The sequence below is a fragment of the Bison bison genome, unplaced genomic scaffold, assembly GCF_000754665.1.
Source record: "Bison bison bison isolate TAMUID 2011002044 unplaced genomic scaffold, Bison_UMD1.0 scf7180017864457, whole genome shotgun sequence".
NCBI classification, from domain to species: domain Eukaryota; kingdom Metazoa; phylum Chordata; class Mammalia; order Artiodactyla; family Bovidae; genus Bison; species Bison bison.
The window spans coordinates 994,598-1,005,121 of record NW_011495019.1 but is presented as its reverse complement, the minus strand read 5'-3'; the positions used below and the strand labels follow the sequence as shown (position 1 = coordinate 1,005,121).

General features: G+C 47.4%; 1 long non-coding RNA gene across 1 annotated transcript; it reads right to left on the bottom strand.

Annotated features, from left to right (window-relative positions):
- Positions 1–44: 44 nt before the first annotated feature.
- LOC105002810 lies at positions 45–9,778 on the bottom strand. Its single transcript, XR_827028.1, has 4 exons — positions 9,666–9,778; positions 2,381–2,421; positions 2,093–2,198; positions 45–293 (listed from the first exon to the last, which is right to left on the bottom strand). It is a non-coding gene; the product is annotated as an uncharacterized LOC105002810 (long non-coding RNA).
- Between the last annotated feature and the right edge of the window lie 746 nt (positions 9,779–10,524).

The following is a 10,524-nucleotide window of genomic DNA, read 5'->3' as shown; positions in this document are numbered from 1 at the left end:
ATCATTCACTGTCAGCAAATGACATGGAGGAAACATTCCTGATGGGATCTTGAGAAGGAACACCCCTGGCCCCAACAGTAGGGTCCTGCCTGGAGGAGGCGTTACTCCAGGAGGAAGCTGGCCTGGTGCTGGGGGACGTGGGTGACCTTCCTGGTGCACCTGTGCCGGTTACCTGGACAAACTGTCTTCAGCCTCAACTCTCTTCAGGTATTTTTTCAGCATGAGTAGCAGTGTCTCTGTGCTCAGTATGTCCCAGAGACATTCAACGACATCCTCAAAAAAGATCTCAGTATCTAGATGAAAGAAAAGGAAATAAGGTTAGAAGAATATGTGATGGGACATAAATGTTATTGAGTATAAAATAGTTAAAATTCCTCTTGCTGAGCAGCAGTCACTTGGGGTGCTCTTGGTGTGGTCACCTAGGGTTATGGATGGACTGTCCCCTCTTCCCCACCCCCCAATTTGTGTTGAAGAGTTAACTCTTGGTGACGTTTTTGAAGATAGGGATTGTAAGGAGGTTAGGTGAAATGAGGTCCTATGTGGGATTCCCAGGTAAATTGAGGCCATAGTTGGGATTCCCAGGGAGTTCTAGTGGTAAAGAACCTGCCCGCCAATGCGGGAGATGTAAGAGAGGTGGGTTTGATCCCTGAGTCAGAAAGATCCTTTGAAGGAGGGCATGGCAAGCCACTCCAGTATTCTTGTTTGGAGAATCCCATGGATAGAGGAGGCTGGCAGGCTGCCTTCCATGTGGTTGCAAAGAGTTTAACACGACTGAGCGACTGAACACACACACACAAAGAGAAGAAAGAGCAAGTGTGATTTGTTAGTTACCCCTTCCAGAATAGATGGGCAGCACCTTATAAATGAATGCTTTCATGTTTGGGCAGTGAAACAATTGAATACTCACGTTAAATGGGATAAAGAATGTAATGACTACAAATAGCCTCAGATCACTACAGGGTGAGACTACTCCTCAATGAGTTATCAAAATCCCTGAGTGATTTCAGAGATCTGGAGGTTATGGAATTGTAGATAAGATATTGGTGGCCAGGCTATATACGTGTGTGTGGGCTGGGACTTGATATCAAATGTCTTTCTTGGTAAATCCACACAAAGAGGCATTATCCTTATCTCACAGAAGAGGCAAGTGAAACTCAGACAGGACAATGGACAGCCCAAGGCCACAGAGCTGAAAGCTCTGAGGTTGAATCCAAAGTCAGGTGTCAGACATTTCTTGGACAAGACTTTGAATCTTCCTTACATTTAAAACTCCTGTTATTTGTTCATTCTACTCTATAGCACACAATGGGGATTCTTTGCAATTCATTATTGGTGGTGAGCATGCAGTAGCATATATAGAAGTACAAATATAATGTTGTACACACGAAACTTAGAAAACATTACAAACTCATGTTCCCTAATTTTAAAAAATACTTTAGGACCACATGCCATTGAGTAAAACTACCATGTGAGAGGATTCCTGCTTCTGACCACAGACTCTAGGATGGGCAGGGGAGGGATCCACCAGGTGGAGGAGGGGTGGAGCCAGATGTGATCCTCATCACCCCTCCCCTCCAGGTGGGAGATGGCAAAGGCCAGACAGGTTCAGAGCAGGGTCAACTGACCCTTGCAGAGAGGCTGGGCTTGTGGCTGGGAAGAGCCGGAGGAAACGGCTTCTGTGGTGATGCCCTAAGGTGTGGGAGCGGGAGGAGGTTTGGGCCAAGGGAGAGAGCAGGAGAAGTCCAATGATGCTGGAGGACCTCCTCTCCCAGGCCTGCCTGGCCTTGGGGACTGCCATCTGCGGTCCATGCTCCGCATGTGCTCCCCTGGCCACTGTCCTGAGTCACTTGCTGGGTGGTGGGAGAGGCAGGAAGTGAGTACCTTGGTCATGGCTCCCTGAGGAGACGGCTGGGAAGGAGGCTGTGGGCAGACCCCAGGGTGAGGGGATCTCCTGGTCTCTCTTGGAAGCTCAAGGATGTTTATCCATCCTCTTCATGGTTCTTGATTCCTCTGTAGTTTAACTAGCCTGGAGACACCTACCTCAATTCTGGGTCACAAGTAGGAACATTCCAGAGAAGAGAGAGCTGACTACCTGAGCAGTGTCTGAAGTTTTCTGAGCTCATGGTGGCAGCAGGGGTTCCCAGAGATTTCCCTTCACTCCTTGTTTGCATCAGGCTGGAAGGAGGTGTGACCTCACCCTTGGGGAAGAGAAAACAGACTATGGGCTAGATCACGAGTGAGCAGCGGCTGCAGGGAGCAGCGAGGGGGAGCCCTCTGGTGGGTTCCCCTGGGACGGCCACCAGTGCCACCAGGGACTTAACCCTCTGCGTTTCCCTGTCCCCTGGGCTCTGCTGGCTGTTAGTTAAGAAAAGTCACTCACCTCCTACAGCTCCTTCCAAGCTGAGTCAGAGTCCTGCTCTCCTGTTGGGGCACAGGGAAAAGGTAATCAGACAGGAGACAGCCACCTGTGAAGTTATAGGAGCAGTAAAACCAGAGATGAAGAACACATAGAAAGGAGAATAGAAAGGAATACTCTGGGAATTATGTGAGGTTGGGACACCTGTGTCACTAATTGGTAATAAATACTATTGATTCAGTGTCTATGACGTGCAGGCTCCTGAAACTCACCTAAACATGGGTCAGCCCAAGACTTCATGCTGGTGCCAGAGTCTGGACTTGAACCCAAGTCTTTCTGATTCAAATAGCAGGTTAATGATAACTATGCTCTACTCTCAACAATATTCAAAAATACTTACCTGGGGATATATGTTAATCGGTAAATGACTCTTTTTATTCCAAAATGATGCCTTGCTCCCTGTGCCTGAATCTCTGCCTTGACAAAGTTTCTGGTGCTGCAGCTCCCACAGCCCACATCCTCCTTCCTTCTGCAGGAGCCTTTCTCTCACAACCCCCTCCCTGCAGCCCTGCCCTGGGCAGCTGAGGACCTGGATGGCGCCCAATCCTCTCTGTGGTCCTCCCCTGACTGTTGCACTTTGGGGAGTTTCTAATTGTTTGTCTAAATAATAGTGTAAAGAACACTCTTCTTGTATGAAACTTTGCTTGTACTTGAGACCGTGTCCTTAAGCTGTTTCTGGAAGTAGAATGATTTGGTCAGGGCTCTAAACATTTTAAATGTTTTCATACCTAGAGTTGCTCTGTTGTGCCAAAAAATTGCACCAATTTATTACAGTTATATTCATATATGAGGGTGTCAATTCTTTTAATCTTGCCAATTCTCAGAAGTCTCCTCTTCAAAACCGATCTTTATTGAGAGAGAATTTTTTAATTCTGTTCGGGATTACATTGCCTTGGTAGATGATGAAAGGAAACAAACGTCGATTACATTCAGCAAATTGTAAGAAGACAAAAGTGCATTTATCAGCTCCTCCTCCTGAGACCTGACTGAAATGATAGGAAACATGCTTACAGTTGTAATAATGGCTACTGATAGGAGGCATCTCTGTGCTTGTGGTCTTCGTTCTGTACTGATAGTTGATCTAAGACTTTACCGAATATAATTTGGATCATTCCAGTAACACTTGAGATATGTACCCCAACTCCCCTCCTTTTTTCATAGATGTTATGTGACTTGCCCAAGGTCAGAAATCTTGTCCGTGACAGACGAGGTTTCAACCCACTTACTGGGCTCAAGAGCCCATACCTCACCTCTCAGTACTCTGCTGCTAATATAAAGCCAGGAATGTGGGCAACAGGAGCCCAGAGTCTTCAGCAATAGTTTGAAGACTGAGTGGATGAAGAAGTGACTGCTGAATAAAGAGGAGTGGAGGAAAGAAATGGAGAGAAGGTGTACAGGCTAGAGGAATGCTTGCTTAGAGCAAAATGAGAGTGACACAGAGGAGAAAGCAGGGGATAGTCCCAGCATCCCACATTCCATCACATATTCACGCAAATCCACACCAGACAGAGGAAAATCTTAATTCAGAGACTCCAGAAAAAATATTTCTGTATTCTGGAATTTAGGGGTCGTCAGGCAAGCGCTCTACAGGGCAGCTTACCAATCAACTCTACTCCCTCTTAAATATGAATGGGTCATCCAGGATTAGATACATGGAAACGATGATAATGTGGAAAATGTGACTTAGACAAACAAATGAGAAATGACACCAGAAGAGATAGATGGACAATTCTGAAGGAAGAAAATAATTTTTAAAACTTGAACCCAGGTCATTAAGTCAATTAGAAAGGATTTTTGTCATAAAATGAGATGCACTGAAAAGTGGGAAAAATTGAAACAGACAAAAAAATCTTGGGAATTAATAAGTGTTTACCAAATAAGTCTAAAGAAAGATTGGAAAAGAAGGTCAAAAAAAGCTTCCAGAAATTTTTTTAAATGACAGAAGAAATGGAGCTAAATGGAGAATAGAAATGTTGCTATTCACAATCGTTCCTGAGCAAGTTACTTGAGAGTGAGGTGCAGAGGGAAAGAAAAGATGTGTGTGTGTGATGATGATGCAAAGGATAACCAAGAGAAAGAAAGATTCCTGAATGTGATCCAGGAATCAGCAACATCAACCCAGAGAGAAGGGAATCCAAGGATCACAGCTGGGCACACAACAGATCTAGAGAGAAACCAGTTCAGAATGGGGTAAAAAGTCCAGAGTCTGTGGGGACAGGGGACTCGGTATCATATGAGGCACAGGAGCAAAGAAATGGAGGAAATTTGAAGACAGACAGTGCATGGGGTGAAAACAAAGGCAATTCCAAACATCAGGAAAAACTGAAGCTGTGCCAAAATGTATGTGCAAATAGATAGTGTTAATACAAGTTACTCAAGAGAAAACATTTAAAACATCACAAAATGTAAATTCTCTTCTTTGACTTTTAACTTTTAGAATAAGGCATTTAAAAATGAGAACTAAATTTATTTGCTGTCAATCAATATAAACATTAAATCACACTTCTAGAAGTTGGGAACTGAAGCACTGAAGAGAGAAAGAGAAAGTCTCGTTTTACAAAGTGGGGAATCAAGAAACACCAGTTGAACCTGAGGGCCTAAGAAATAATGGCACAAATAAAGTACATATAACCACAAAGTTTTGTAACAGAAGATGTAAGATTAGTGGTATAATGATATTAGGAGAAGATCGGGACGGATATAAGAAAAAGTATAAAAATAACTGAAAACATTATCTTCCCTGGTAAGGAGTAAGTAAAGAGTATCAAACTTTTTAAATTAGGAAAAGAAAAATATGATACTTAATGTTTATTAGCTATCCTGGTTGACGACTTCCCACTCTGCACCAGGCAGCATTTTAAGTGCTTCTCAAGCCTTCACTTATTTTCACTTCTCTCAATGACCCTGTAAGTAAGGAAATTATCTAAGGATATTGCTTAATTACCTAAAGAAAAAGCAAACAACCGAAAGTGCTTTTTACTACGAAGGGGTGTACAGAACCCTGTGTATAAATTGATTTGTTTTAAACATATGCGTTTAGTATTTTGGAGTTTTTTAATTTTATAAAAGCAGAAGTCACTTCATAGTAGTTAGTAACCCATGAGAATGGGTTGATTTCTGGCGTCACTACATAAAACTGGTGGAAGCAATTGGATTAAGAGACAATAAGAAGTAAGCCTGACACCCGATGTGACAACTGTCAGCGTAGGAGACATGTTTGTGATGATGAAGCCAAGCTCTCTAGGAAAAGGAGGGATGATAATACACGTAAACCAGGACAATCACAGTGGCCTGTGGCCTTAAACTAGGAGAAGGCAGTGGCACCCCACTCCAGTACTCTTGCCTGGAAAATCCCATGGATGGAAGAGCCTGCAGTCCGAGGGGTGGCACAGAGTCGGACATGACTGAGCGACTTCACTTTCATTTTTCACTTTCATGCATTGGAGAAGGAAATGGCAACCCACTCCAGTGTTCTTGCCTGGAGAATCCCAGGGACGGAGGAGCCTGTTGGGCTGCCGTCTATGGGGTCGCACAGAGTCGGACACGACTGAAGTGACTTAGCAGTAGCAGTGGCCTTAAACAAATCCATCATCTAGCAGCACCTTGCCCACAAACATGTGCACCCATGGGCTTCTGTCCACTCAAAGGAAGCAAGACTCCTTGAAGGGGAGGTCAGTTCCACAGGTCGGCATCTATATCCACAGGTTGGCATCTATACACCCCCAAAAGGCAAAGATTCTCTTGGAAATGTTCAGAGCGGCATTTAGAAGGGGCACCCACATAAAATGAGCTTCCCTGGTGGCTCAGATGGTAAACAATCTGCTTGCAATGTGAGAGACCTGGGTTCGAACCCTGGGAACATCCCCTGGGGAAGGAATGGTTACCCATTCCAGTATTCCGGTCTAGAGAATTCCATGGACAGAGGAGCCAGGCTCCTCTGACAGGCCATGGGATCACAAAGAGTCGGACCCAACTGAGCAACTTTAATGTAACTCACATATACTAATGCTGCTGACGATGGAAAGTGAATACTATGATCATGTTTCATTGGGCCAAGTTGAGTCTGAGAAAGGCCATGAGTTCATAACAATTCAATGAGAAGAGTTTATATCAAAAGTGGCCAAGAAGGGAGACATAAAACTTACAAAAGGTAGCTATGCTGCAAAGAGGAGTAAGTGTAGTGGGAAATATTTCACTGTTAATTGAATATAATAATAAGAAGAGTCTTAAAATCGATGGGTATATTCCCTTCTGTCTATTTATGTGACCATTATAAAGGACTGAGAAGGAAAGAATACCCCTGACATCCCAAGGCTGGCCTGGTATCACAACAGGGTGATGCTCTTCTCCTGTTGGATGTAAAGGCTCTCACAGAACTCCAGCCTCACACAGGGTCACCCTGAAAGCAGGGGCAAAGGAGACAGCAAACACCCATCACTGTGCCCCCACCACACCACACCCCCTCCCTTGGCTGAAAAGCATGACTGCTCCTTCTTTACCAGTCACACCTTTATGCTCACTCTGGTCTCCCCTCTCCATAGATGAGTTACCGAGACCCCCACTGATAGAAGTGCCCCTCATTTTCTGTGTCACCTAAACTAGAGTGGACCCATTTCCTTAGTGAGTGAGTGAAAGTCTCTCAGTCATGTCCAATTCTCTGAAACCCCATGGATTATAGAGTCCATGGCATTCTCTAGGCCAGAGTACTGCAGTGGGTAGCCTTTCCCTTCTCCAGGGGATCTTTCCTACCCAGGAATCAAACTGGGGTCTCCTGCATTGCAGGCAGATTCTTTACCAATTGAGCCATCAGGGAAGCTCCCATTTCCTTAGAGCCTCCCCCAAATCCCCTCACCTGAGCCCCCATCCTAGAATCTTTCTATCACCTTCTCTCTGTGATGCCTGGGGTTGTCCCTCAGGAAGAGTAACTTGTTCACTAGGGAGTGTGCCTGGTGGTGGAGGCTGGAGTCACTGATTATGTGGATGGGAGAGAATTCACACAGGCAGGTCTACCTTGAAGCAGGTGGGAGAAGAGAGCTGGCTGGTCCCGCTCCACCCTCTCTGCCTGGAAGCTGCATGACCCAGGAGCCAGGGCAGCCAACTGACATCATGAAACACGAGGACCAAGAGCCAAGACAGAGAGAAGAGGAGGGCTTGGGCAGAAAGGGCTGGATCCTGAGTGATGCCAAAACTTTGTAAACACATCTGAACCATCAACCTCATCCTTCATCCTTCCCTCCCATTCTTGGCCTGGCCCTGACCCTTGTCTGGGGCCTCAGATGCATGTGGATGCTGATAGTGCTTCCTCTGCTGGATTCCTATCCAGGCTTCCTCCTCTGTTAGCCTCTGATTGGTCCCTTTTTGGAAAGGCTGTTGGTGGGAGAGGGGAAGACCCTGGAGAAGCCTGGCCCTGCCCAGCTGCATGGCCAGTCATGCATCCCTTCTCTTTTCGTGGGCAGACAAATTCTCCCCAACCATCTCCCTCCTGTGCCTGCAGTCACCCTCCCTGGGAAGGGAAAGGGGCGTTAAGAAAGTCCCTGGCTGAGCACCCGGACCCGCCCGACTGCCCCAGCTCCTGTGTTCCTCACGCTCTCTGTCTCCACAGGGCCTGCTGCACGAGAATGACACCTCACTTGGCACAGGCTGTCCCTCCCCAAGACATGTGCTTCCCCACTGGCCTCACCATGTGACGGGTTGCTTGTCCCTGGAGGCCCAGCTCCAAGCCTCCCTCTGCCACCTTTCCCCAGTTGCTCTCCAGCTCCTCTTGAAGGCTGCACTTTCCTGGTCATGGTCCTTTTTGCTCAGTTTTTCCAGGTCTGAGAAACCTCCCACATCATCAGGGCCCCTGTGTCTTCTCTGCTACACCTCCTGTCCAGGGCCTCTGGGCACCCTCCACCCTCCTGGGCACAGTAGGGCCAAAATATGAGGGGTGGGACCCCTTATGGGGACATGAAACAAACAGCTTCTCAATGACACAGCACAATCCTAGTTCTCCTGTTAAAATTAGAAAGGGAGGGAGGGGAGAAGGGGAGAAAGAGGAAGACAATGGAGAAGAAACTAAAGATCTTAATCAATCAGTCATTCAAAGGATCCAACATAACCAGAGAGAAAAAACTGAGGGGACTGAAGGAAGCATTAAAAATAACATTGATTTGAGAAAGCCTTTCTAAATGCACACATTCCACAAGACATAGTGGAAATTCTGACGTACTGAACTCTTGGAAATGAAAATTGCCAGGGATCCCATAAACCAGGTCAGAAAAAATATCTGCACCCACAGGAAAAAGTGGAAATCAGCTTTTAAAAACTTAGTAAGGGAATAGAACAAACAATTCCCCAGGAGGTAGCTTGCCCAGGGTCACACAGCTCGCTGTGGGCAGAGAGGAGGCCAAGGCCAGGCGTTTGGACATGGGTACAAGGGCAGGGTGGGAAGGTGGTTTTAATAACCCAACATTTCTAGGATTGTCTCTGCCGGTAAAAAACATAGATCTAAGCTCGTGCCCCTCCTGTTATACTGATGTCTGTAGAGTTCGGCTTTTTATCTTAAGATTGCAACGCTGGGATGTATGTGGACCTTGTGCAGTGAGCCCTTCTCACTTCTTCCAGCAGCGCCACCTTCCCCACACAGGACCTCCCATCACCCACATCCTGAGCAGAGGGCCTGGCAAACACAGGAAGCCAATGCCCTTCGACTCCCCACTTGGTTTCCTGTCTATTTCCAGGCCGCAATGTCCCCCAGGGCCTGGCACTGAGCCTGGCTCTCAGAGGCAAGGTTTTTCAACAAACCTTGATATCTTGTAACTGAAAAAAATCCCCTTTCCCCCATCAGCCCCAGCCTAGCACCCTGGGGACAGCTTTAAAGTGGCCAGGCTATAGGAGGGGAGGCTCTGACTCCCCTGTCCTCCTCTACCCTCTCTGCTTCCTCCAATTTCCCAAAGTACTAAGCACACCCAACACCCACCTTCCTTCTGGGGTTGCTGCTCATGTCTCAGGAGTCCACATCCTGAGCTGAGCCCACCTGAGCAGCTGTGGCCCTCCCTCTGCTCTGTTTAGGGGCCCTCGGCTGGGAGGAAGCTCTCAGACACACCTGCCTCCACATCCAGGCTCTGCCCCTGCTTAACCTGCTGCCTTGGCCATGACCTCACCTCTCTGCGCTTCCAGTTCCCTTCTTCTGTCAACTAGTGACATCATCCTTTCTCAGACATTCATCCTGAGGATGGGGAGATGGGCAGGGTCCCTCCCCTCTGCTTACCTAGGGATTTTCCTCTGGCTGAGTGTGAACAAGATCCAGACGTTTTCAGCTGTGCAGAGGCAGCCGCCAGCTGTGCATCTCTGCAATGACCACACACACCCTCTGTGCCTAGATATACTCTGGGAAGCAAAAGTGAAAGCAAAACCCTCACTTCTGAGTGGTTCAAGTCAAACAAACACCCTGCCCACCAGGCCCCACCCTGGGACTATTTCCACCTCAGACTGACTTACTTAGAGAAAGAAGCCCAGTCCTGACTTCCCACGTCCTTCTTGACACAGTCCACTCCGTCTCAGGCTCCATGAAGGAAGACCTGCCACCAACACACTGTGAGTCCCTTGGCAAATCACTCCCCACCCCTCCCCATTCCATCTTCTCACCCCTACAACCCCACACTCACCAGCCTGCCTGCCTCATTCACCTTCGTGCCACCAGCATGAGGTACAGTCCTAGAACAGACCAGCTGCTCAGTGCATACTGGTCATACTCTGCTGTTGAGGACCACATGCAGGTGGCTTCTAGGATTCACTCACACTTCTAGGTTCTTCTGCCAGGGACACCTGCTGCATCCAACCAGGAGAAATGCTTTCTGCAAAGCCCAAATCTGGCATCACCTCCTCTGAGAAGCCCTCCGTGACCTCACCTGTAGAGTCCACTGTTTCCTGTTCTCCTCCCATGGTATCTAGAAGAGGGGCCTAAGGCCACCCCTCAGCCACTCTGTCCATGACCTTCCCCCCATCCCTTTTGATCAGATCCCTCTAGACTTAGCCCTGCTGGCAGAGACAGAACTCGTGCATTTAGTCCACAGGAGGAGGCCCAGCCTTGGTGGTCACTGCCATAAGGTGGATGCAGAAGTTCGTGG